This window comes from Anomaloglossus baeobatrachus, chromosome 6 (genome assembly GCF_048569485.1).
Source record: "Anomaloglossus baeobatrachus isolate aAnoBae1 chromosome 6, aAnoBae1.hap1, whole genome shotgun sequence".
NCBI lineage: Eukaryota > Metazoa > Chordata > Amphibia > Anura > Aromobatidae > Anomaloglossus > Anomaloglossus baeobatrachus.
In genome coordinates, this window is record NC_134358.1 from 98,159,268 (window position 1) to 98,185,688 (window position 26,421).

The following is a 26,421-nucleotide window of genomic DNA, read 5'->3' on the forward strand; positions in this document are numbered from 1 at the left end:
GTCCTGGCATGATCAATCCTCTGTAGAGTCCAATACATATCTAGCTTTTCTCATAGAAAAAAAAGAGGTCTAGGGAAATAGGGCAGTATTTCTCTCTTAAAAGACCCAAACAACAACATCCAAAAGTAATAAATCCCTTTAAATGTTTTATTCAATTGTTATTGAAATAATGTATACCAATATTTAGATAAATAGAGTAGTTAATGCCAATATCCTTGCTTTAGAGAAGTTCTCCCCAGAATACTCTATAGACCAGAATTTAGGTCTAAACAGACCATGAGACAATAAATCAAGATCAGAAACCTTCCCTCACACAGGAAGGCCCAATAATCATGTTTTGGAACATAAGAGGGTCACCCTAAGGCCCTTTTCACACTGCGTTGTGATCTCTGTTCACTGGTCCCATTGGAGCTTCTATTCGAATCCCGATTCAAAACGGGTTTCAGGCACATGCACCGATGGGGCCACCGGCTATAATGGTGCAGATGGAGTCACCGTGTGTTCTGTCCGGCACCAATTTCAGGCATATATGCTTGCTGGAGGTGGACACCCATTTTGCAAGGGGATTTGGCTGGAAGCACTGATGGGACCACTGAACGGAGGTCACAACGTAGTGTGAAAGTGGCGTATGGCATAGTGGTGCAGATGGCAGAGCATATATCCAAGTAAAGAATTGGAATAATGGAACATGGACTACCTTGCCCTATTACGAACCTTAAATTAACCCTTCATTACCAAAAACATTGGTGCTCTGAAAAAATATAATACAGTGGCACCCCCACTTCTCATTGGCTGTCCTTACAGAATTCCTATTCTTTGCTACATCACACTAGAAATGTGAACTACAAGATATGTACTAGGTAGAGTGACAGCATAAATCAATAAAAAAAAATTGACCATCAAAAAAATAGACAGTCTTGTGAATATACTAGTCTTATACTTGCTACTGTTACACTATAATAGACTGTAATTACTTATTCTGAAGTCTGTTATAACTTTATTTACATATAGCTATAACAAGTGCTTTAAACAAACACATGGATTGGGAACATGATTAGAAGAACTGCCCTGGAAGCTCCCAATGGTAGAGGCTGATGATTTTGCAGGACCGATAACAGGTCCGGAGCTGGCAGGGAACTTGAGATTGGTGAGCAAGTAACTGCTATATAGAAATTAATGGGCTGGGAAGATGTGGCTGGTATCTTAGGAGGTAGATCCTAAGCCCTGAAATTAGCTACTGCTCTTGCTTGGCCAGGCTTTGGTGGTGGATCTCTTTGACAACAAGCTGCACATTATGTAAGATAAATGACAAGAGAATGGCAGCAAAAAGAAATGGGAAGTCAAATGCAAACTTGCTTATTTTCTTGCGATATTGATATTGAGATAACCCATTTAAGATTTGTGATTTTAACCCCAGTCCTAATGAAGGTACTGCTGAAGTAAAATGTGTCGTATTCTTTAAGAGGGAGGTGCCTTTTTAACCAGTTCAAGGGTAATTTTGCTCTGTTCATAACCTGGCACATTTTCAGGTTTTTTAAGAGCTCTAAAATTGAGCTCTAATTTTGTTTTTTCTCTTATGGGCATGCAAAAGAAAAAAAAAAAGTCTCTATATTTTCTGATTTTTATGCCTTTTTAGTGTTTTACTTTACTGCTATCTGGTGAAAGTGCATTGAAAAAAGGAAATTAATGTCTATTTTTAACATGTTTTAATATTTTGTTCTGTAACCACAAAGGACCAAAAAAATATATTTTACACTGTGTTCCTTTTTATAGCATTTAGTTTTTTTTTGCATATCTGACATGATGTTTGTTTATTTTTTAAAAAGAGGCAGGGTTGGAAACAGTGATTTCAGAGGGTGTTGACTTTTCTTAATTTTGCATTTTTCATTACTTTTTTTGCTTTGAAAGGGAACAATCCAACATTTAAATACATTTTATATCACTGATTTCCCTTTTAATTGTAGCTTGCATATTAGAACTGTAACAGGGCAAACTCCTTTCCATGCTTGAACTGAAGAGCTGATCTGGGTCTGCTAGGACTCAACAGCACCTTCTCAGTACTTGCACACAGCAATCACATGACTGGAGGAATCACTATTAGGCTATGTGCCCACGGGACTCTGTATCTGCAGATTTTTCTGCATCAAAATCCGCATCTTTCCCCCGGAATCCGCACCTTTTCATAGGTGCGGATTTTGTGCGGATTTGACGCGGATTTTGCGATTTTTTTTAATTCAATTGAATAGGCAAAATCCGCACGAAAATCCGCAACAATAATTGACATGCTGCAGATTTTTCCGCACGAAAATCCGCATAATTTCCGCTGCAGAAAAATCCGCAGCGTGGGCACAGCATTTCCCAAATGCCATAGAAATGGCTGGGAAGTAGCTGTGCTGCAGATTTCTGGAAAATCCGCGGCTTTTCCACGAGAAATCCGCGGCAAAATCCGTGCATTTTTTGCAGCGTGGGCACATAGCCTTATACTTTCAATACTGGAAACAAGAAGGCAGAGTTGGAAATAAACAGCCTCTGCCTTCTTTATTGGGAGTCTAGATGTGTCTGACTGCCAGCACCAGGTTGTTTTACAATCTCATGCAGGTACTTTATAAGGATATTTGAAATCATCATTGCAGAATTACATGATTGTGTAGCAGCTATTCGTTTGATGGAAGTGTGCTTTGCAGCTCCTGGAACTGATCACATCCAACTAACACCAGCACCAGAACAGCTTACTGGACATCGTTTTTAACAGATAGTCTAGCCCTTCTGCTTTGAGGAGTTTTGGGAGCAAAAAGTGGAGTTGATTAACCCTAGAACGCATACCTGGGGCCTCGCAGGCGTGCAAGTTACTTGTTTTCTATGGTTGATTTCTATGGTTGCGCATTCTAGGGTTTCAATAAGTTCTAGAAAGTTCAGTAACTGTGCAATAATCAAATCATAGATAAACTGAGCAGGTAACCTTATCTGAGTATGTCAGGATCTTGAACAGGTGTTTCTAGCTCTCCCAACCAGGCTCTGAATAGCAGGCATGGAGATCAAATCTTCACATGCCCTGAATGAAGCCATCCCATGTCAGGCTGTATGTACGGTGTAAACGTGCCCCGACGCTCACGTTTCATGTTTCTTCCTCAGGTTGCCATGATATATCACGGCTCCCCGAGGAAGAGACACAAAACGTGCACGTCGGGGCACGTTTACATCGTACGTACAGCCTGACATGGGTGAGTCTTCATACCACTCATTTGGCGACTTAGGGGTTTTACCCTCTTGATTACATTTACTTATGGTTGCAAGGTACCCGAGTGATTGTTACTCTAATCCATCTCTGTGGGATGTTATTTATGCACTATGTGTAGTAACAGAGCCCTGTTAATTCTTTGATTAAAATGTGAGTATGGCTGACATGTTGGGGTTTACTAACCCCGCTACGCTGTGCTGATAATAAGCCCATATGTGAAAAATTATTTAACCGTGTTCAGTTTTGTCATGCTGTACAATCGGTGCTGTTCCTGGGGATTTTCCATGTGCACCTGATATTTACAATATGTATTTCAATTACTGTATTTACCTCTTCCTGTATGTATTTGAATAAAAATCCTTTATATTTTTGCAAGAAGGTTTGACGTGACTAATTATTGGGCTACTTTGTAGCTAAATCTACCAAAAATCCCCTTGGTTCTCTTGTTTTACTGCTACTGCTCAGTAGACGGCTGAGGGCAAAAGATGGAAGGGATGTTTGAAAGTATGGAGGAGTCTGATCAAATATGCAATGTAATGGAAATATTGCTCACAAGTAATGTGCTTCCACATATAAACATTAAGCTTTACGGCTCTGTTCAATATAGAAGATGTAACCACTAAGATTTGCACCTGCTACCAACTAAATATATGTTTCATCGAGTTCAACACAAAAAAATATGTTTCTATTTTACAGTGGTCCTTCCTGTGCTACTTCACATAGGTGGCACTAGAGTTTGTCACCTTCCTCCTTGAAGAGACAATTTGAATATTTCCCAAAGGAGTATTCCAGCTATAAAAGCTGCTTTACATGCAGCGACATCGCTAGCTCGTGAAGGCAGCTGCCCAAGTCATTTGTGCGCCACGGGCAAATTGCTGCCCGTGACGCACAATATCACTAGGCCCCATCACACGGACTTACCTTCCCAGCGACGTCGCTGTGGCCGGCGAACCGCCTCTCTTCTAAGGAGGCGGTTTGTACGGCGTCACAGCGATGTCACACAGCAGTCCAATAGAAGCGGAGGGGCGGAGAGCAGCTGCATTATCAACACACCCACCTCATTGCCGGAGGACTCAGGTAAGCTGTTGTTCGTCGTTCCCGGGGTGTTACACGTAGCGATGTGTGCTGCCTCAGGAACGACGATCAACCTACCTCCACAACAACCAACGAGATTTTGAAAATGAACGATGTGTCAACGATCAACGATAAGTTGAGTATTTTTGATCGTTAACACTCGCTCAGAGCTGTTACACGCAACGACGTCGCTAATGATGCCGGATCTGCGTCACAAATTCTGTGACCCCGACGACATATCGTTAGATATGTCGTTGCATGTAAAGCCCCTTTTAGACTCCTCACCACTGACAGCCAGATTGGTTTGTCAGTCTCGACAAGTAGAAAAGTTTTCCCCTTAGACCCTACTGGAGGTTCTCATTCAGCCAGATCAGATCTCATACTTTGCACTGACAAGGGAAAATCATTCCGAAACACTGTGTCTGCAAATTGAGGCATAAATCCTAAGTCATATGAAAAGGCTCGTTAAAGGGCCACTTTTGACTTTTTGGATTGCTACTTCCAATAGGTGGCACTAGAGTTTGTCTCCTTCCTCCCTGAAGAGACAATTTGAATATTTTAAGGTAGACAGACTCCTTCCTTGGCTATAGTAAGAGTCTTTGATCTAAAACATTTTTTTTTTAAACAGACAAGGAAATGCTTTACCTCACAAAAAGAATCATCTGTGATCCTGTGCTGTAATGTCTGTAGACTTTTTTGCTTCCTCCCCTGCCCAGGAGCTGTGGTATGATCAGACCATGTCCCTGTACGGTCAGACACGGCCATTACACAGTATATAGCAGGGACACATATATATAAGATTATCTCAGCACAGGAACATTTTTTAATCACATCTAATTGTGGAAGTTATAATTTTAAGATCTATTGATTAAAAGCAACATTAAAATTAACTTTGTGGGAAAACCCCTTTAATTCATTATTGTTAATATTCATGATGCTAAAGGGGTTACGTCGGACCTGCAGGGCTGTTTTGACGGTTAATAGATTGGAGAAAAAAGGTGTTTGTTTTTTAAACTAAGGATTTTTCTCTTATTTTTTTGTAATTTTTGTTTATTTCTTTATACTTACATGATTACTAATGGGGGAGTCTCATAGACAACTACCAATTTCTAATCCAGGATTTTGTGACAGCTGTGATTTTTTGATAAATCATAGCTGTTATTAACTCCTTATATTATCCTGATTGCCACCACACCAGGACAATTGAGATGAGCCAGGTAAGCACCAGGATTGGCGAATCTCATGCATGCACCATTTCTGTGGCAGCTGCAGGCTGCTAGTTTTAGGCTGGGAAGGGCCCAATAGCCATGGATCTCCCCAGCCTGAGAATACCAGCCCCCTGCTGTTTTCTTTATCTTGGTTGGATATCAAAATTGGGGGGGCTCAAGCCATTTTTTTCCATTATTTATTTATTTTCACACTCCACTTGGGGACCCAGACAGCTAGTATGAGAGCAAACAATCACAGAAACTGTCACAAAGGGTGGGTAGGGAAAACAGGAGACATTCATAAGGTTTAATGAGTGGATACAGAAACCGCGTGACATCGTGCAGAAACTCAGTAAGTATAATTGTCCTGCTTTAATCCCCATTTTGCTTCCTTTTACAGCCCCCTAGCTCTTACTACCACTATTTTATAGCACTTATAGGGTTTGGGTTCCGGGATTAAGTACAGATCAAGTCTGGTCCTGAATCAGACTTTTTTTTTTTAAGTCCGGCCTGACTTAGCAAATCCGAACATCTGCGGGTTCCCTCATCTCTAGTTGTAACTCTTCCAGTCTAAGCTAATAATATCTCTTATACAAAAGGGCAAGGGATTAGAGGGTATTTTTAAAAATTAAGCTATTCCCTATTTGTAAAATAAGTGATAACTGATTGCTGGGGGTCTTACCACTGAAACCTTTAGCGATACAAATATTGGGGCTCTGAACGAAGCAGTAGTCAATCATACATACCTCTGCTCTGTTGATTGTCTATGGAACGATTGATGGTTTGATAGTCTTTCAGTCTATCTAATGAATAGAATTTCATTCTGGGAAAACCCCTTTATATGTAATGTTTGTCGTGGTCTGGGAGTATTAATAAAGGCTAATTGTCTACTGGAGTAAGAAAACAAAAAAAGACCGTGGAGATCTTTGACTAATGGAAAACAGAGTATTTTGGGAAAGGTTTTTAAATTGATCTTCACGAAGGCAAGAAGGCGATTTTTATTTTTCCTCCTACATTTGTCTAAAAATATCAAGCAGTGAAGTAGCATTGGATATTATAAAAAAACTTGATGAATTCTCTTACATCTTGTAAAACATCATTTTGCTCATTGCTAACCATGGGAGACTGTAATCCTATTTTCACTCTGGATTAAAGTGATTATTGCATATGCAAAGTATGAAGCCTAAAGGCCCCGTCACACACAGAGATAAATCTTTGGCAGATCTGTGGTTGCAGGGAAATCATGGACATATTGTTCCATTTGTACACAGCCACAAACCTGGCACTGAATGTCCACAATTTCACTGCAACCACAGATCTGCCGCAGATTTAGCTCTGTGTGTGACAAGGCCTTTACAGCGTGAATCTCATTCAATCTTCACAAGATGATTTTCTTATGGTCACCTTAAATGGTTTTTTGTTTGTTTTTTTTTTTAAATTCATAAAAATCTTCAGAACTTTTTGCAATATTTTAATAACTTTGTTGCAAAGACAAATGTAATTTATCTGCTAAGAATTAACTATGGACTTGTTAATGGTACAAAATATTTTCTTTTATATACAGTGGATGAAATAAGTATTCAATATGTTGCTAAAATTCAAACTAAATATATTTCTAAAGTAACAACCCATCCAATCCACTCAAGGAAATAAATCAATCCGTGGATATCTATAAATTTAGTTATATGTAATAATGAGAAATGATGCAGGATAAAAGTATTGAACACGCTTGCTGAAATGTATTTAATACTTCAAACAAAGCCTTTGTTGGTGATGACAACTTCAAGATGCATCCTGTATGGAGAAACTAGTCACATGCATTGCTCAGGTGTGATTTTGGGCCAGTCTTCCACACAAACACTCCTCAAATCCTGAAGGTTCTATAAACTTTGTGCTTTTGTTCCTTCCATAAATGTTCATAAACAAATATAGTGGCTTCACCACAAAATGCAAGCCATCTGCCATTAAAATTGAAAGGCCAAAAAAAAATTAAATTAACTTTGCCAAAAAAAAATGAAAGAAGTCAGCCCAGTATTGGAAAAGCATTATTTGGACAGATGAAACTATGATCAACCTGAACCAGAAGATAAGAAGAACGTATGGATAAAGCTTGGAATGGCTCATGATTCAAAATGCACTACATCCACTGTAAAATATGGCGGAGCCAGTGTAATTGCATGGGCATGTATGGCTTCCAATGTCCTTGGGTAACTAGTGTTTATTAATGATATGACTGAAGACAAAAGCAGCTGGATGAATTCTGACATGTACAGTGCGATACTTTCTGCTCAGATTCAATGAAATTCAGCACGGTTGATTGGACGTCACTTCACAGTACAAATGGATAATGACTCAAAATATACTGCAAAAGCAACCCAGGACTTTTTTAAGGCAAAGCAGTGGAATATTCTGCAATGACCGAGCCAATCACCAGATTTCAACCCCATCAAGCATGTATTTCAGACAAAGTTTTAGGACAAAACTTAAATCACAAAGATCCATAAACAACAACTTAGGTCAGCTGCAGTAAAGATTGGCAAAGCATCACAAAGGAAGAAAACAGCGTTTGGTGGTATCCATGGCTTCCAGACTTCAAGCAGTCATTGCCTGCAAAGGATTCCCTACAAAGTATTAAATATTAAATTTTATTTATTGTAAAGTTAGTTTTTCAATTATTTTTAAGTCCCTGAATTGAGGAGAGTTTTAGAAAAATTGTTGCAATTCCTAAACATTTCACAAGATATTTTTTTTTAACCTTTTTAATTATTGTTTTGGGTAAAATAAAAATAGCGACATGCAGAGCCCAAATCATGACAGCTCAGTCACGGTCCAAATATTTATGGCCCTTACTGTATGTATATATATATATATATATATATATATATATACAGTGCCTACAAGTAGTATTCAACCCCCTGCAGATTTAGCAGGTTTACACATTCGGAATTAACTTGGCATTGTGACATTGGGACTGTAGATCAGCCTGGAAGTGTGAAATGCACTGCAGCAAAAAAGAATGTTATTTCTTTTTTTATTTTTTTTTTTAAATTGTGAAAAGTTTATTCAGAGGGTCATTTATTATTCAACCCCTCAAACCACAAGAATTCTGTTTGGTTCCCCTAAAGTATTAAGAAGTATTTCAGGCACAAAGAACAATGCGCTTCACATGTTTGGATTAATTATCTTTTTTTCCAGCCTTTTCTGACTAATTAAGACCCTCCCCAAACTTGTGAACAACACTCATACTTGGTCAACATGGGAAAGACAAAGGAGCATTCCAAGGCCATCAGAGACAAGATCGTGGAGGGTCACAAGGCTGGCAAGGAGTACAAAACCCTTTCCAAGGAGTTGGGCCTACCTGTCTCCACTGTTGGGAGCATCATCCGGAAGTGGAAGGCTTATGGAACTACTGTTAGCCTTCCACGGCCTGGACAGCCTTTGAAAGTTTCCACCCGTGCCGAGGCCAGGCTTGTCCGAAGAGTCAAGGCTAACCCAAGGACAACAAGGAAGGAGCTCCGGGAAGATCTCATGGCAGTGGGGACATTGGTTTCAGTCAATACCATAAGTAACGTACTCCACCGCAATGGTCTCCGTTCCAGACGAGCCCGTAAGGTACCTTTACTTTCAAAGCGTCATGTCAAGGCTCGTCTACAGTTTGCTCATGATCACTTGGAGGACTCTGAGACAGACTGGTTCAAGGTTCTCTGGTCTGATGAGACCAAGATCGAGATCTTTGGTGCCAACCACACACGTGACGTTTGGAGACTGGATGGCACTGCATACGACCCCAAGAATACCATCCCTACAGTCAAGCATGGTGGTGGCAGCATCATGCTGTGGGGCTGTTTCTCAGCCAAGGGGCCTGGCCATCTGGTCCGCATCCATGGGAAGATGGATAGCACGGTCTACCTGGAGATTTTGGCCAAGAACCTCCGCTCCTCCATCAAGCATCTTAAGATGGGTCGTCATTTCATCTTCCAACAAGACAACGACCCAAAGCACACAGCCAAGAAAACCAAGGCCTGGTTCAAGAGGGAAAAAATCTAGGTGTTGCAGTGGCCTATTCAGTCTCCTGACCTTAACCCAATTGAAAACTTGTGGAAGGAGCTCAAGATTAAAGTCCACATGAGACACCCAAAGAACCTAGATAACTTGGAGAAAATCTGCATGGAGGAGTGGGCCAATATAACTCCAGAGACCTGTGCCGGCCTGATCACGTCTTATAAAAGACGATTATTAGCTGTAATTGCAAACAAGGGTTATTCCACAAAATATTAAACCTAGGGGTTGAATAATAATTGACCCAAACTTTTATGTTGAAAATTTATTAAAATTTAACTGAGCAACATAACTTGTTGGTTTGTAAGATTTATGCATCTGTTAATAAATCCTGCTCTTGTTTGAAGTTTGCAGGCTCTAACTTATTTGCATCTTATCAAACCTGCTAAATCTGCAGGGGGTTGAATACTACTTGTAGGCGCTGTATATATACAGTGCTGGCCAAAAGTATTGGCACCCCTGCAATTCTGTCAGATAATACTCAGTTTCTTCTTGAAAATGATTGCAATCACAAATTCTTTGGTATTATTATCTTCATTTAATTTGTCTTCAATGAAAAGAAAAAGAAAAAATTGTCATAAAGCCAAATTGGATATAATTTTACACCAAACATAAAAAAGGGGGTGGACAAAAGTAATGGCACTGTTTGAAAAGTCATGTGATGCTTCTCTAATTTGTGTAATTAACAGCGCCTGTAACTTACCTGGGGCACCTAACAGGTGTTGGCAATAACTAAATCACACTTGCAGTCAGTTGACATGGATTAACGTTGACTCAACCTCTGTCCTGTGTCCTTGTGTGTACCACATTGAGCATGGAGAAAAGAAAGAAGACCAAAGAACTGTCTGAGGACTTGAGAATCCAAATTGTGAGGAAGCATGAGCAATCTCAAGGCTACAAGTCCATCTCCAAAGACCTGAAAGTTCCTGTGTCTACGGTGCGCAGTGTCATCAAGAAGTTTAAAGCCCATGGCACTGTGGCTAACCTCCCTAGATGAAGAAGGAAAAGAAAAATTGAAAAGAGATTTCAACGCAAGATTGTGCAGATGGTGGATAAAGAACCTCGACTAACATCCAAACAAGTTCTAGCTGCCCTGCAGTCCGAGGGTACAACAGTGTCAACCCGTACTATCCGTCGGTGTCTGAATGAAAAGGGACTGTATGGTAGGATACCCAGGAAGACTCCACTTCTTACCCCGAGACATAAAAAAGCCAGGCTGGAGTTTGCCAAAACTTACCTGAGAAAACCTAAAACGTTTTGGAAGAATGTTCTCTGGTCAGATGAGACAAAAGTAGAGCTTTTTGGGAAAAGCCATCAACATAGAGTTTACAGGAAAAAAAAGAGGCATTCAAAGAAAAGAACACGGTCCCTACAGTCAAACATGGCAGAGGTTCCCTGATGTTTTGGGGCTGCTTTGCTGCCTCTGGCACTGGACTGCTTTACCGTGTGCATGGCATTATGAAGTCTGAAGAATACCAACAAATTTTGCAGCATTATGTAGGGCCCAGTGTGAGAAAGCTGGGTCTCCCTCAGAGGTCATGGGTCTTCCAGCAGGACAATGACCCAAAACACACTTCAAAAAGCACTAGAAAATGGTTTGATAGAAAGCACTGGAGACTACTACAGTGGCCAGCAATGAGTCCAGACTTGAATCCCATAGAACACCTGTGGAGAGATCTCAGAATGGCATTTTGGAGAAGGCACCCATCAAATCTCAGGGACCTGGAGCAGTTTGCCAAAGAAGAATGGTCTAAAATTCCAGCAGAGCATTGTAAGAAACTCATTGATGGTTACCGGAAGCAGTTGTTCGCAGTTATTTTGGCTAAAGGTTGTGCAACCAAGTATTAGGCTAAGGGTGCCAATACTTTTGTCTTGCCCATTTTTGGAGTTTTGTGTAAAATGATCAATGATTTGATTTTGGTTTCATTCTCTTTTGTGTTTTTTATTGCAAGCAAAATAAATGAAGATAATAATACCAAAGAATTTGTGATTGCAATCATTTTTCAAGAAGAAACTGAGGATTATCTGACAGAATTGCAGGGGTGCCAATACTTTTGGCCAACACTGTATACTAGCTGTACTACCCGGGTACTTCGCCCGGGTTAATAACTGTTGTTAACAAAATAGAATGTATAAACATTCCCGGGATAGAATGTATAAATAGAATGTATTAATGCCCGGGATAGTAACTGTCTCTCTGTTTCTCTCCCATTCTCTGTCTGTCTCCCCCTCTGTATATATCTCTCTGTCTCTCTCTATCTCTTTGTCTGTCTGTCTCAATCTCTTTCCCTGTCTGTCTATCTATCTCTTTCCCTGTCTGTCTATCTATCTTGTCACTTTCCTTGTCTGTCTCTTTCCCTGTCTGTCTCTTTCCCTCTCTTTCCCTCTCTTTCCCTGTCTGTCTCTTTCCCACTCTTTACCTGTCTGTCTCTTTCCCTCTTTCCCTCTATCTCTTTCCCTGTGCCTGTCTCTTTGTCTGTCTCTTTACCTGTCTTTGTCTGTATCTTACCCTGTCTGTCTCTTTCCCTCTCTTTCCCTGTCTGTCTGTTTCCCTGTGTCTGCCTCTGTCTCTTTGTCTGTGTCTGTCTCTTTCCCTGTCAGTCTGTCTCTTTGTCTGTGTCTGTCTTTTTGTCTGTCTCTTACCCTGTCTATGTCTGTTTCTTACCCTGTCTGTGTCTGCCTCTTTCCCTGTCTGGGTCTGTCTCTTTCCCTGGCTGCATTTTGTTACTCCAACATTCCATTTAAGGGCGTGGCTGCGCATTCCTCTGAAGTTCTGGCTGCACTGTGGCTCCCAGCTCCATTCGCTTTAATGGAGGCAGGTTTTTTGGTGAATAACTGTAAAGCGCAGGGTTAAAATTTCCCCTCAAAACATAGCCTATGACGCTCTCGGGGTCCAGAAGTGTGAGTGTGCAAAATTTTGTGACTGTAGCTGCGATGGTGCAGATGCCAATCCCGGACATACACACACATACACACACATACATACATACACACATTCAGCTTTATATATTTGAGACATATATATATATATATATATATATATATATATACACAAAAATATGAGAAAGTTAGCTCATCGGATAAGTAGTCCACGGAATATTAAATGTCCAACCCAGAAGTAAGCACGGAGATGGTGGGGAGTATGCTCCAGACAAAATCCCCCCAAAAAAACAAGGTTCTCCAGCTACTTCAAAGGTAGGATAAAACGTGAATTTTTATTTTCATCAGTTAAAATTATTGTAGACATACAAGCAAAAATGTCTTCACACCATTAACTACCCAAAGACTACATGTTTCAGTACTAAATGTTGCTGATTGGCTTTGGTCCTGAGACCTCCGCTAATGTTGATTGGTCAAGCCACCACTCTGAACTGCACAGCTCCACCATGATCTCTGCGCAAAGTGCAGAGTAGTCAATGGGTGTATGTAACGTTCTGTGAAGATCAGAAGATCATTGTATGGACTCATAGAATTAGGGTATGTGCCTATGATCAGGACCCGCTGCATCCTGGACACAGCAGCTCCTGACCTGTGGGACCACGAGTCTCCTCCACAGGACCGCAGCTGCATGTGCTCATGATCAGGATTCCGGCTATGGTCTCTTGCTTGTGTTCTCCCTGTGACTCAGCAGTAATAAATTAACATGCTTGTGGCTTGGAAAGCCACACCGCAGGTCAGTTTCCGCTTCCGGCTGCACACAGTGGGCATGGCATGTCTAGAAATCACATCCACTGTATTTTTACTGTACAATGCAGTATTTTGGATGCAGCAAAAACATGCTGCATCCAAAACACTGCAAACACTGATTGTGGACATGCACCCTTAGGGGTACTTTACACGTTGTAACATCGCTAGCATCGGCTAGTGATGCCGAGCGCGATAGTACCTGCCCCTGTCGCACATGTGATATGTGGTGATTGCTGCCGTAGCGAACATTATCGCTACGGCAGCTTCACACGCACATACCTGCTTGGCGAGGTCGCTGTGACTGCCGAACTATCCCTCCTTCAAGGGGGAGGTGCGTTCGGCGTCACAGCGACGTCACCATGACGTCACTAATCGGCCGGCCTATAGAAGCGGAGGGGCAGAGATGAGTGGGACATAACATCCCGCCCACCTTTTCCCTTCCGCATTGCTGGTGGACGCAGGTAAGGAGATGTTTGTCGCTCCTGTGGGTTTACACACAGCGATGTGTGCTGCCGCAGGAGCAACAAACAACATCGTACCTGTGGTCGACCCGACATTATGAAAATCACCGACGCTACATAGATTACCGATTTTCGACACTTTTGCGATCGTTTATCGGCGCATCTAGGATTTACACGTTGCAATGTCATTACCGGCGCTGGATGTGCATCACTAACGACGTGACCTCGACGATATTTCGGAAGCGATGTCACAACATGTAAAGCCTGCCTTAGGCTACTTTCACACATCAGTTTTTTCCCATCAGGTACAATCCGGAAAAAAACGGGTAAAACGGATCCGGTACCGCATCCGTTTTATCCCCATAGATTTGCATTGTTACCGGATTGTACCTGATGGCTTTGCGTTGCATCCGTTTTTTTCCGGATGTGGCAAAATTTATCAAAGCGGCGGCCGGAGGCAACGTGTCTTGCAACGTTTTTTTGTCCGGCAAAAAAAAACCGCATCGCGCCGCATCTGGCCGCTGCGGCGCATTTTCAATGCATGCCTATGGACGTCGGATGCGGCGCGATGCGGAAAAAAACGCATCCGGCCGCCGCATGCGGTTTCTTCCACTGCGCATGCTCAGTAGCGTGCCGCAACCGGAAAAAAACGGACCGGCCGCATGTAAAAACTTATGCAAAGGATGCGGTGTTTTCGCCGCATCCGTTGCATAGGTTTCACAGCCGGATTGAGCCACAGTGCTCAAACCGGATGTGTGAAAGTAGCCTTACTCTTGTGCTTTCTCCGGGCAGGTCCTACAAGAGCTGTGCACTTCATAGAATGAATTTGACAGACTGGTAGGATCTCTGATCCAGATTCTCTCCAATCGACAGTAGATAGCTTCCCTTATGATGTATAAAAAAAAATGTAAATTATAGTTTCCTTTGCATTCCAAAACAGTGGTCACTTTAGTGAGAAAACTTCTTTAAGCAGTCACTACATTTAATATTAAAACAATGATAAGAAATTATTTTATTACAGGAAAAATAATTTCTAAATTCTATTTGTAAATTGTCCCTTCCAGAATGCCGGCTGCCAGTCTTTACAGAACATATGAGGATATAGTTTGCTACTGTTGTAGAAATGTATCTTCTCGGTAATCTGATGATTTATCATTGTTTAGATAACATCAAACCACTAACAAAGGTGGTTTAGTAAATAACAGACCTCTTACAAAAAGCCTAGAGGAGTTATATGTAGTGAATGTAACCTTACTGACATTGGGTAAGAAGCAGGAGAAACAGAGAACGATTGATGGTTGTCATGGTGACCTGTGAAGGATCATCATAATATGGGATGTAACACCGGCTACTATTGATGACAATGATTGCAAGTGAAACTATGATATACACTCCTCACATTGACATTGCAACAGCCAGAAAGAAAAGTAGTTGAAATATGAAAATCACGGGATCGACAGACATGTTAATGATACGCAAGTGATTAGAAAATGGAAACAAATAGGTATGAGCAAAATGCCCAAAAATACATTCACTTAGATGACCTTGCTTCAATCAATGGGGTTTTTAATGATTGTATGAGGAATGATCTGTCACATTGATGTCACATGGGGACAAAATTATCAATATCCGCTGCTGTCAATTTCCTTTGCAATTGCCAACCATGAATGTCCCAGATGTGCTCGAGGGGAAAATTCGACGATGCTGCAATCCATTGTAGGATGTTTAGACCCATGCAGGCGGCTCACAGTAGCACGAACAACATGCAGTCTGGCACTGTTAGGTTGAAAAATGACTAATTGGCCATACCACTAGTTTTACAACCAAATTAATGTAACATTGAGCTGTTAGTGTACCTGGAATGAAGGCAAGAGGGGCTGGCTACTGTACTTTTTACCACCCCACACCCTAATTCTTGTAGTTGAAACGGTGTGATGTTTTCTTGTGAATTAATCTTGTTGGCATTGCTTACGTATTCCCGATAGATTTGAATAAATAATCATAACTAAGAAGAATTGAGCATAATGATCCATTCTGTACTGCAAGTGAAACTGGATGTCACATTACAAACCTATAGCACCAAACCATCAGAAGGCATTTTCATGACTTTAGGTTACGAGCTACAGTTGGTCTATTGATCTCATGCCATTGCCCTCATAGGCTATCATAAGGCAGAACATGATAGCAATTGAATTTGAAATGGAGGTTTATCCTCTTCAGCAACAAGTCTTATTTTTGTCTTGGATGTAATGATAGCCAGAGATTGGTCTGGACACCATGTGTGAAATGTGATAATAAGACCTCCACAAAAGAACATGAAAGTGTACCAGGAGCTATTTATCAATATGACAACACAAAGCTTCATGTTGCTCGTACTGCTTTGAGCAATCTGAATTACCAAAATGTGCTACCTTTGATTTGAAGTGTCTCTGGACTTGTCTCCCATTAAGTGCATGTAGGACATCATTGGTAAGCAGTAGTGATGGGCAAACCCAACTGTAAAGTTTGGGGTCTGTACCAGACACCTAGTGTCTGTTCATGGACCCCAAATATGGACTTTTCAGGGAAGTCAGTGTTACTGTTTGGCTTTGACCACTCAGATAAAAAGAAAAGAAATAGACAAAGCAAGGATTAAGGTAGGACAGTTATACTGACCAAGTCTCTGCGTGGCTTTAACATTGCTTCCGGGTCAGCTCATTAAATCTCATGCATATTCACTGCTTACCCCATCCACCCTCTGTGACAGCATCTGTGATTGATTGCAGTCAGACAGCCGGCATCTGTGATTGGTTGTCCTCACGCTAGCTGTCTCGGTCCCAGAAGTGGAGTGTAAAAATAAATAAATAACTGGAAACAATGGTGTAGGGTCCTCTGTATTTTGATACCCAGTACAGATAAAGAAGACAGCTGAAAGCTGCAGCTCCCAGCGGTGGGCATTATCTTGGCTGTGTATCAAAATATGAGGGATCCCATGTGGCTTTTATAAATTATTTAAATAAATAATTTTTTAAAAAGTTGTGCGGTCCCCAACAATATGAATACCCAGCCAAGTTAAAGCGGACTTCTGGGACTTATTCTCAGGCTGGAGAGGCCTATGATTTTTGGGCACATACCAACCTTAAAATAGCAGCCCACAGCTGCCCCAGAATTGACTCTAATGTAGCGCCCCTGAACCACTCAGGGCATTACTAAGTACTGCATCCTCACCGGGATGCAGGGCCTACCCCCATGGACCTGGAACACCAGTGCCAGTGACATCTGCACACACCAAAATCCCAGTTTCCACTCCACACCAGGAGTAATTGGCTAGTCAGACACAAAAGGGATGGCCACATAGAGGGTGGAGCCAGTCCAGGGGACTAGACAGCCTGGTGGGAGTGGACTGTGAGCAGTCAAGAGCAGAGAGTCAAGCAGTAGAGACGTGCCTAAAGCTGGGTCGTGTAACGATGACCCGGGGGCACAGGAGAGTGGTTGTCAGGGTAGGTACATTCGAGTACCACTGGGACCAGAGCACCAACGGAGCACAGGGCCCTAGGTCAGGTGTCATATTCACGTGGCCTGGCAAATACCTGCAGAGTGAGGGGACCTTCACAGACCTCACTGACCCACAGATCCGGTGGCATAAGCAGTAATGGCAGGATCAGGGTTCGGGACCACGGACCAGCCCTACAGGGTCCACACTGCCTGCCGTATGGACAAGGAGACTGCCAAAAGAACAGTTGGGCCCCAAACCAGCTCAAAGCTACGGGGACCCAACCACACTGAGGGTGCCGGGGACAGAGCAACCGAGTCATCAAACTGGCACTGGAACTACAGGGACCTGAACCAGCCGTCCAAGGGCCCAACTGTGAGTAAAGACTGTTAAATTACAACCCACGGTGTGGCCTCCATTCTTTGGCAAAAGTCTCCATCATACATCTCCTGGGCTCAGCCCTGCCTGCGGAGGGCCTACCACCACAGCTGCCATTACCACCAGCATTAGAGATAACCAACTCAGCAGCGGCGATTCCACCATCTTAACTGCAACCTCCAGGTGGCATCATATCAATGACTTTAATCTCCCCTGTAAATACTCCCCATTAAAAAAGCACCGAGCGCACGGAACCGGGCAACGGCCACCAAAGTCACATTCCCTAGTGATACACTGCCCGGGACCGAGTACACCATATCCCTGGGCGACACACTATCATTATATACGCCAATACTGGCACTTTACCCGGCTTATCCCGATTGCCCTGGTGCAGTGGGAATCGGGGTAATATAAGGGGTTAATAACAGCTGTGATTTAACAAAAAATCACAGCTGTCATCAAGTCCGAGGTTGTTAATGGGAAAGAGTTCTATGAGACCCCCCCATCACTAATCATGGAAGTAAAAAGAAATAAACACAAAACAAGGAAAACATTTTTTAAAAAGCCCATTTTCTTTCTCCAATATATTAACCCAAAAACATTCCTACATGTCTGATGTAATTCACAGAACATCCCGGCTCTGCTTCATCCTAAGGCCCCCTTCACACGTCCGTGAAAAAACATGCAGGTGTGTTACGTCCGTTTTTCGGGTCCATATTCCGTTTTTGTGTCTGTGTGCCATCTGTGTGAATGTCGTATGCTAGCAATGTGTGCATGTTGGTTGTCCATTTATGCGTGAGAGAAATAACTGACATGTGTATGTGTTGTCCGTGTGAATTTATGCGTGTTTGTGATGCACAATGTCGTAGAAACATACCCGCTGACAGCAGACAGAGTCACGCGTAGAGAATGAACTGGGGTGAACTTCACCCGACTTCATTGTCATACCGCGGCTCTGTCTGTGTCGCGTCCTGATTAGCGGTCACCCGTGAAGGACTCACCGGTGACCGCTAATCACCAGAGTGACTGAATGGAGTACCCCTCTTGCATACTCACCGTTCCCCGATCACCAGCGCGGCGCTGTACGGCTGTTCTCTAAACTCCGGCGACTTTTCCTCTTTTGAAAAAGCCGGCCGCTCATTAAACAATCTCGTATTCCCTGCTTTCCCCGCCCACCGGCGCCTATGATTGGTTGCAGTTAGACACGCCCCCACACTGATTGACAGCTGTCTCACTGCAACCAATCACAGCCGCCGGGGGGTGGGACTATACTGTGCAGCTAAAAAAATAAATAAATAATTAAAAAAAACAGCACTAATCAGGACGCAACACAGACAGAGCCGCAGTATGACAATGAAGTCGGGTGAAGTTCACCCTAGTTCATTCTCTAAGCGCGACTCTGTCTGCTGTCAGCGGGTATGTATCTATGACATTGTGCATCACAAACACGCATAAATTCACACGGACAACACATACACATGTCAGTTATTTCTCTCACGCATAAACGGACAACCAACATGCACACACGGCTAGCATACGGCATTCACACAGATGGCACACGGACTCAAAAAAGGACACAAAAACGGAAAACGGACCCGAAAAACGGACGTAACACATGTGCGTGTTTTTTCACGGACGTGTGAAAGGGGGCCTTAGGTGAAGTCATTGAACTGAATGCTGGACTACCGTATTATGCTATGTGCACATGATGAGTATTTGATTGCAGACATTTCTTCACCAAATCTGCATCTCCCTTCAAAAAACACATTGAAACTGCAAGCTCACAGCTGCTGCTCCGTCAGTGTGTCCCTGATGCCGCAATGCTCGGCTAATAGGGTTACTATCACTGCCACTGCTCCTACAGCTTAGTGTTAAAATTGTATTCTATATCTCCTTGGTCACTTAACATCCAACAACAAAGGATGACATGGTAATCTCTTCCAACAAATTAACTGGAAGAAGTTGTTCTGGTGAATAATGTTCTAACTAATAACTAACGGATTGCTGTGGGTTAGGGTATTATAGGTCAGAACAAAAACATATCATTGATAGAATGAAAATTCTGGTCTGTACAGCATTAAGTGGTAGCAGAGGAAATAGAGAGGGTAAAATATTGACTCCATTGATGAAGTTATTATTATTATTATTATTATTTATAGAGCAGCATTAATTCCATGGTGCTGTACATAAGAAGGGGTTACATACAGAATACATACACAAGTTACAGTAGACAGACTAGTACAGAGGGAAGAGGGCCCTACCCTTGCGGGCTTACATTCTATAGGATTTTGGGGAGGAGACAGTAGGTGGGGTGTAGATTGGGCGGCAGCTCCGCCCGGTGGTCGGGTGGCAGCTCCGCACGGTGGTCGGGCGGCAGCTAGGCAAGGAGTTAAGGAGTTTTTAGTCTGATCAGAAGAAGCAATCAGACTGTGCAGTGATAAAGTCCCCTAGGGGAACTATTAACCCCTTCACGACCATGGACAGAAAGATCCGTCCTTGTGCCCTGGGCCTTAACGACCAAGGACGGATCTTTCCGTCATGGCGGAATCGCGGCACCGGAGCCTCCGGTGACTGCGATCGGTTAACATAAACCGCAGATTCGGGGAGGAGGGGACCTGTACCTGACCTCAGGAGGGGTGGTGCCTCCTCCCCGAACCTACGGAGGCAATGATTGGCTGACGAACGCCGCTCAACCAATCACAGCCACTGTAATGTTCCAGCCACTTAAAGTGACTGAAACATTGAAATCCAGCCCTGGCCAGTGCAGCTATAGCACTGGCCATTGGCTGGAGCTGGGTGACCTCACTGGATCACCCTCCCCCAGCTCCAATAACTCTGATTGGAGAGATCGGCCTTGTGACCGATTTCTCCAATCACAGTGTACCTGTTGCCGGTGACCGCCCCCGTCATCATCCCTGCAGCACGCCAGCACAGTGAGTGAGTGTACACAGTGCAATGGCAGGGCGACAAGCTCCGGTCCCATGCTGTTATGAGACCGGAGCATGGGACCCGGAAGTTTGCTTCGCTGCCATTGCACTGTATGAAACCGGCCTCCCGATCCGCCGCCGCTGCCCTCCGCCGCGATCTGCCACCCGCATCCCCACCCATCGTATCTGCTGCCCGCACCCTCACCCCCACACCTCCCGATCCGCCGCTGCCCTCCGCCGCGATCTGCCACCCGCACCCTTACCCCCACACCTCCCGATCCGCCGCCGCTGCCCTCCGCCGCGATCTGCCACCCGCACCCTCACCCCCACACCTCCCGATCCGCCGCCGCTCCCCTCCGCCGCGATCTGCCATCCGCACCCTCACCCCCACACCTCCCGATCCTTTGCCCTCCGCCGCGATCTGCCACCTGCACCCCCACCCCTCGTATCTGCGGCCCGCACACTCACCCCCACACCTCCTGATCCGCCGCCGCCCTCCGCCGCGATCTGCCACCCGCACCCCCACCCCTCGTATCTGCTGCCCGCACCCTCACCCCCACACCTCCCGATCCGCCGCTGCCCTCCGCCGCGATCTGCCCTCACCCCCACACCTCCCGATCCGCCGCCGCTGCCCTCCATCTGCCACAATGCCACCGGTCCCGCCCGATCTGCTGCCCGGCCCCTTTCCCTCGTGCTTGGCTGCTCGTCCCCTCACCGCCGTGATGTGCGCTCCCTCCCCTGTCACCGCCGTGATGTGTGCTCCCTCCCCTGTCACCGCCGTGATGTGCGCTCCCTCCCCTGTCACCGCCGTGATGTGCGCTCTCTCCTCTGTCACTGCCGTGATGTGCGCTCCCTCCCCTGTCACCACCGTGATGTGCGCTCCCTCCCCTGTCACCGCCGTGATGTGCGCTCCCTCCCCTGTCACCGCCATGATGTGCGCTCTCTCTCCTGTCACCGCCGTGATATGCGTTCCCTCCCCTGTCACCGCCGTGATGTGCGCTCCCTCCCCTGTCACCGCCGTGATGTGCGCTCCCTCCCCTGTCACCGCCGTGATGTGCGCTCCCTCCCCTGTCACCGCCATGATGTGCGCTCCCTCCCCTGTCACCGCCGTGATGTGCGCTCCCTCCCCTGTCACCGCCGTGATGTGCGCTCCCTCACCTGTCACCGCCGTGATGTGCGCTCCCTCACCTGTCACCGCCGTGATCTGCTGTCCGCTCTCCCTCACCTCTCACCCTCGTGATCTGTGCTCCCTCACCTGTCACCCCGTGATCTGTGCTCCCTCACCTGTCACCCCCGTGATCTGCTGTCCGCTCTCCCTCACCTCTCACCCCCATGATCTGTGCTCTGCTCACCTGTCTCCTCCGTGATCTGCGCTGCGCTCCCTCCCCCACCTCTCACCCTCCCCAATCTGCTGCCTCCTTCATCTCCTGTGATCCAGCTGCCTAGATCCATCCTGTAGGGTAACTATCCCCAATTTCACCTCCCACTCCCCTTCCCACCCACCCCCCCCATCCCTCCCTCCCCCCATCCTCTGCCGCTCCTGCATCCACTGCGCCCTCTCCCATCCGCCCCCACCCTATCCCAGCCGCCATCTCACAATCACAGATGCTCCCTTTATATGCCGCTGCCCCCCCATCTGCTGCCGCCCCATCTGCCGCCCCCCCCCATCTGCCGCTGTTTTTTTTTTCTATGCCATGGGGGTCTAGTTTCCAAAATGGGGTCACATGTGGGGGAGCTCTACTGTTTCGGCACCTCAGGGGGTCTCCAAACAGCATGGAATACGCTAATTATCCCAGACAATTTTGCGTTTGCAACGTCAAATGACGCTCCTTGCCTTCCGAGCCCTCCTGTGCGCCCAAACATTTGATTTCCACCACATATGAGGTATCTGCGTACTCAGGAGAAATTGCACAATACATTTTATGGTACAATTTTTCCTGATACCCTTGTGAAAAAAAAGCTACCTGGTTGAAGTAACAATTTTGTGGTAAAAAATTTTTTTTTTATTTTCACAGCTCAACTCTATTAACTTTTGTGAAGCCCACAGAGGTTCAAAGTGCTCAATAAACATCTAGATAAATTCCATGAGGGGTCTAGTTTCCAAAATGGGGTCACATGTGGGGGAGCTCCACTGTTTCAGCACCTCAGGGGGTCTCCAAACGCAACACGGAATACGCTAATTATCCCAGACAATTTTGCGTTTGAAACGTCAAATGATGCTCCTTGCCTTCCGAGCCCTGCTGTGCGCCCAAACATTTTATTTCCACCACATATGAGGTGTCTGTGTACTCAGGAGAAATTGCACAATACATTTTATGGTGCAATTTTTCCTGATACCCTTGTGAAAAAAAAGCTACCTGGTTGAAGTAACAATTTTGTGGTAAAAAAAATTTTTTTTATTTCCACAGCTCAACTCTATTAACTTTTGTGAAGCCCCCAGAGGCTCAAAGTGCTCAATAAACATCTAGATAAATTCCATGAGGGGTCTAGTTTCCAAAATGGGGTCACATGTGGGGGAGCTCCACTGTTTCGGCACCTCAGGGGCTCTCCAAACGCAACATGGTGTGGCTAACGATTCCAGCTAATTTTCTGTTCAAAAAAGTCAAATGGCGCTCCTTCCCTTCCGAGTCCTGCCGTGCGCCCAAACAGTGGTTTTTCACCACATATGAGGTATCTGCGTGTTCAGTAGAAATTGACCAACAATTTTTGGGGGTTCATTTAATCCTGCTACCCTTGTGAATATGCAATATTTGAGGCTAAATAAACATTTTTGTTGCAAAAAGTAAAATGTTCATTTTTTCCTTCCACATTGCTTTAGTTACTGTGAAGCACCTGAAGAATTAATAACCTTCTTGAATGTGGTTTTGAGTAGCCTGAGGGGTGCCGTTTTTGGAATGGTGTCACTTTTGGGTGTTCTGTGTCATGTAGACCTTTCAAAATCGCTTCAAATGTGATGTGGTCCCTAAAAAAAGTGGCTTTGTAAATTTTGTTGTAAAAATGAGAAATTGCTCATAAACTTTGAACCCCTATAACTTCCTTAAATTTTTATTTTTTTCCCAAAATTGTTCTGATGTAAAGTAGACATGTGGGAAATGTTATTTATTAATTATTTTGTGTCATATGTCTCGTTGGTTTTAGAGCATAAAAATTCAAAGTTTGAAAATTACAAAATTTTCAAAATTTTCGCGAAATTTCCATTTTTTTCACAAAGAAACGCAAAAAATATCGGCCTAAATTTACCACTAATATGAAGCCCAATATGTCACGAAAAAACATTCTGAGAATCACCGGGATCCGCTGAAACGTTCTAGAGTTATAACCTCATAAAGTGACACTGGTCAGAATTGCAAAAAATGGCCTGGTCTTTAGGGTCAAAATAGGCTTGGGGCTGAAGGGGTTAAAATCAAGAAAAAAGTTAAAAAAAAGTTTTATTGAAGATAAAGCGAAAAAATGAAAAAATACACATATTCGGTATCACCAAGTTTCACATATATCATATCCGGTATCACATATTCGGTATGACCAATGCCCGATCTAGCAAAATATAAAATAAATTAATCGGATCAGTACATGGCATATCAAGAAACAAAAATTCCAAACTCAAAAGCTACGTTTTTTTGGTCACTGCAACATTGCATTAAAATGCAATAACAGGCGATCCAAACAGCACATCTATCCAAAAATGGTATAAATAAAAACGCCAGCTCAACACAGGAAAAATAAGCCATCATTGAGCCCCGGGTCCCAAAAAAAGAGAATGCCACAGGTCTTGGAAAATGGCAACAAAAGCGCTATTCTCTTTTTGGACAAATTTCTGAATTTTTTTTGACCACTTAAATAAAAATAAAGCTATAAATATTTGGTACCTACAAAGTGGTAATGACGGGAGAAATCATAGTACCTGGTCAGTTTTTCAAAATAGTGAACATGGTAAATAAAAAACCCAAACAACCATCTTGCAATTGCACTTTTTTGCCATTTCACTGCACTTAGAATTTTTTTCCCATTTTCCAGTACAATATGGGGCAGAATGAATGGTGTTGTTCAAACGTACAACTTATCCTGCAAATAAAAAGCCCTCATATGACTGTATTGATATAAAAATAAAAAAATGATGGCTCTTGGAAGAAGGGAAGGGAAAAACGAAAATGAAAAATGGAAAATCGCCCAGGGGTAAAGGGGTTAAAAATAGTCTGCCCTTAATATTGGGGTGACATGTATTTTTCTCTGATGTAGTAACTAATATTTGAATTCTCAACTTCTTAAAGTGCTTTAAAGCGATTGTCCACTACTACAAAATACAACCACTCATTATTCCCCGTTGTTTGCCCTCATTGAGATAAAAAAGCCTATATTCACCTCTCATGCTGGCACTGTTAAAGTGGTGTCAGAAGTCGCTCTCCTGGGGGTCCATTGATGTTGTTACGTCACGGGAGCCATGTGCCCAATTACCACCAGCTTAATTTTCCCAACCTTCAAACAAATAAGTAATCAAGAGGAAGTCAGAACTGTGATTGGCTGATTACAATCTCTTGATTACTTTTATGTCTGAATACAGGGACAGTGAAGCCGCCTCTGATTGGGCGCAGGGTTTCAATGACACAACTTCACAGGATAATTAGGAGAGCGAGTGCCAAAATCATTGGAACCTCGAGCAGTTCTGGGTGCATATTTCTAATCCCTGCCTAACCGTCCTTGTACCTAGTAGCATACATAAGGAGATCTTTAGAAAAAGTATTTCTAAAGATCCTTTATGATATGCTAGTGAGCGCAGAGACTAGTCGCAAGGGCATTAGTTCCTGCTCTCATTCCGCCCTCTTAGCATGTTACCACACCCAGAAGTACGTGTTAACATGGTATTAAATGCCCACTGCCAACATCATCACCAGCGGTTAAGCGCGTTCCTGTCCGTTGCTATGGCCTCAGATGCCAGGTCCCGCACATGATCAGGCCACTGCCCCTCCGGTCATGTACACTATGAAGCAGGGTGTACACATTCCGGCTTCAAAGAGATATAGTGCACATGATCAGAAGTGTCAGGTTCCCTTTAACTCCTATGAGAGGGCATAATGTGCAAATATTTTTTACAGCGCATATTTTGTGAGGTGAACAGTTGTGTTTACGTTTCTGGATTATAGAAATTTTTATTTAGGCTGGAAAAAGAAAAATAATGCAAAAAATGGCTTGCCCATCTTATAATGCAGGAAGCACACTTTCTTCCACAGAGACGTAAGGATTTTGTCATAGTTTAAAGATAACCCTAAAGACTTAAGGCCCAGTCACACTAAACAACTTACCAGTGATCCCAACAACGATACAACCTGATAGGGATCGCTGGTAAGTTGCTAGGATGTCGCTGGTGAGATGTTACACTAAGTGACGCTCCAGCGATCTCACCAGCAACCTGACCTGGCAGGCATCGCTGGAGCGTCACTACACGTGAAAGCATGCTGCGCTTGGTAACTAAGGTAAATATCGGGTAACCAACCCGATATTTACCTTGGTTACCAGCGCACACCGCTTAGCGCTGGCTCCCTGCACACCTAGCCTCAGTACATATCGGGTTAATTACCCGATGTGTGCTCTGCTACGTGTGCAGGCAGCAGGGAGCCGGCTTCTGTGGACACTGGTAACCACGGTAAACATCGGGTAACCAAGAAGCCCTTCCCTTGGTTACCCGATATTTACCTTCGTTACCAGCGTCCGCTGCTCTCACACTGCCAGTGCCGGCTCCCTGTTCCCTGCACTCCTAGCCACAGTACACATCGGGTTAATTACCTGATGTGTAGTCCGGCTACGTGTGCAGGGAGCAGGGAGCCGGCACTGGCAGTGTGAGAGCGGCGGACACTGGTAACGAAGGTAAATATCGTGTAACCAAGTAAAGGGCTTCTTGGTCACCCAATATTTACATTGGTTA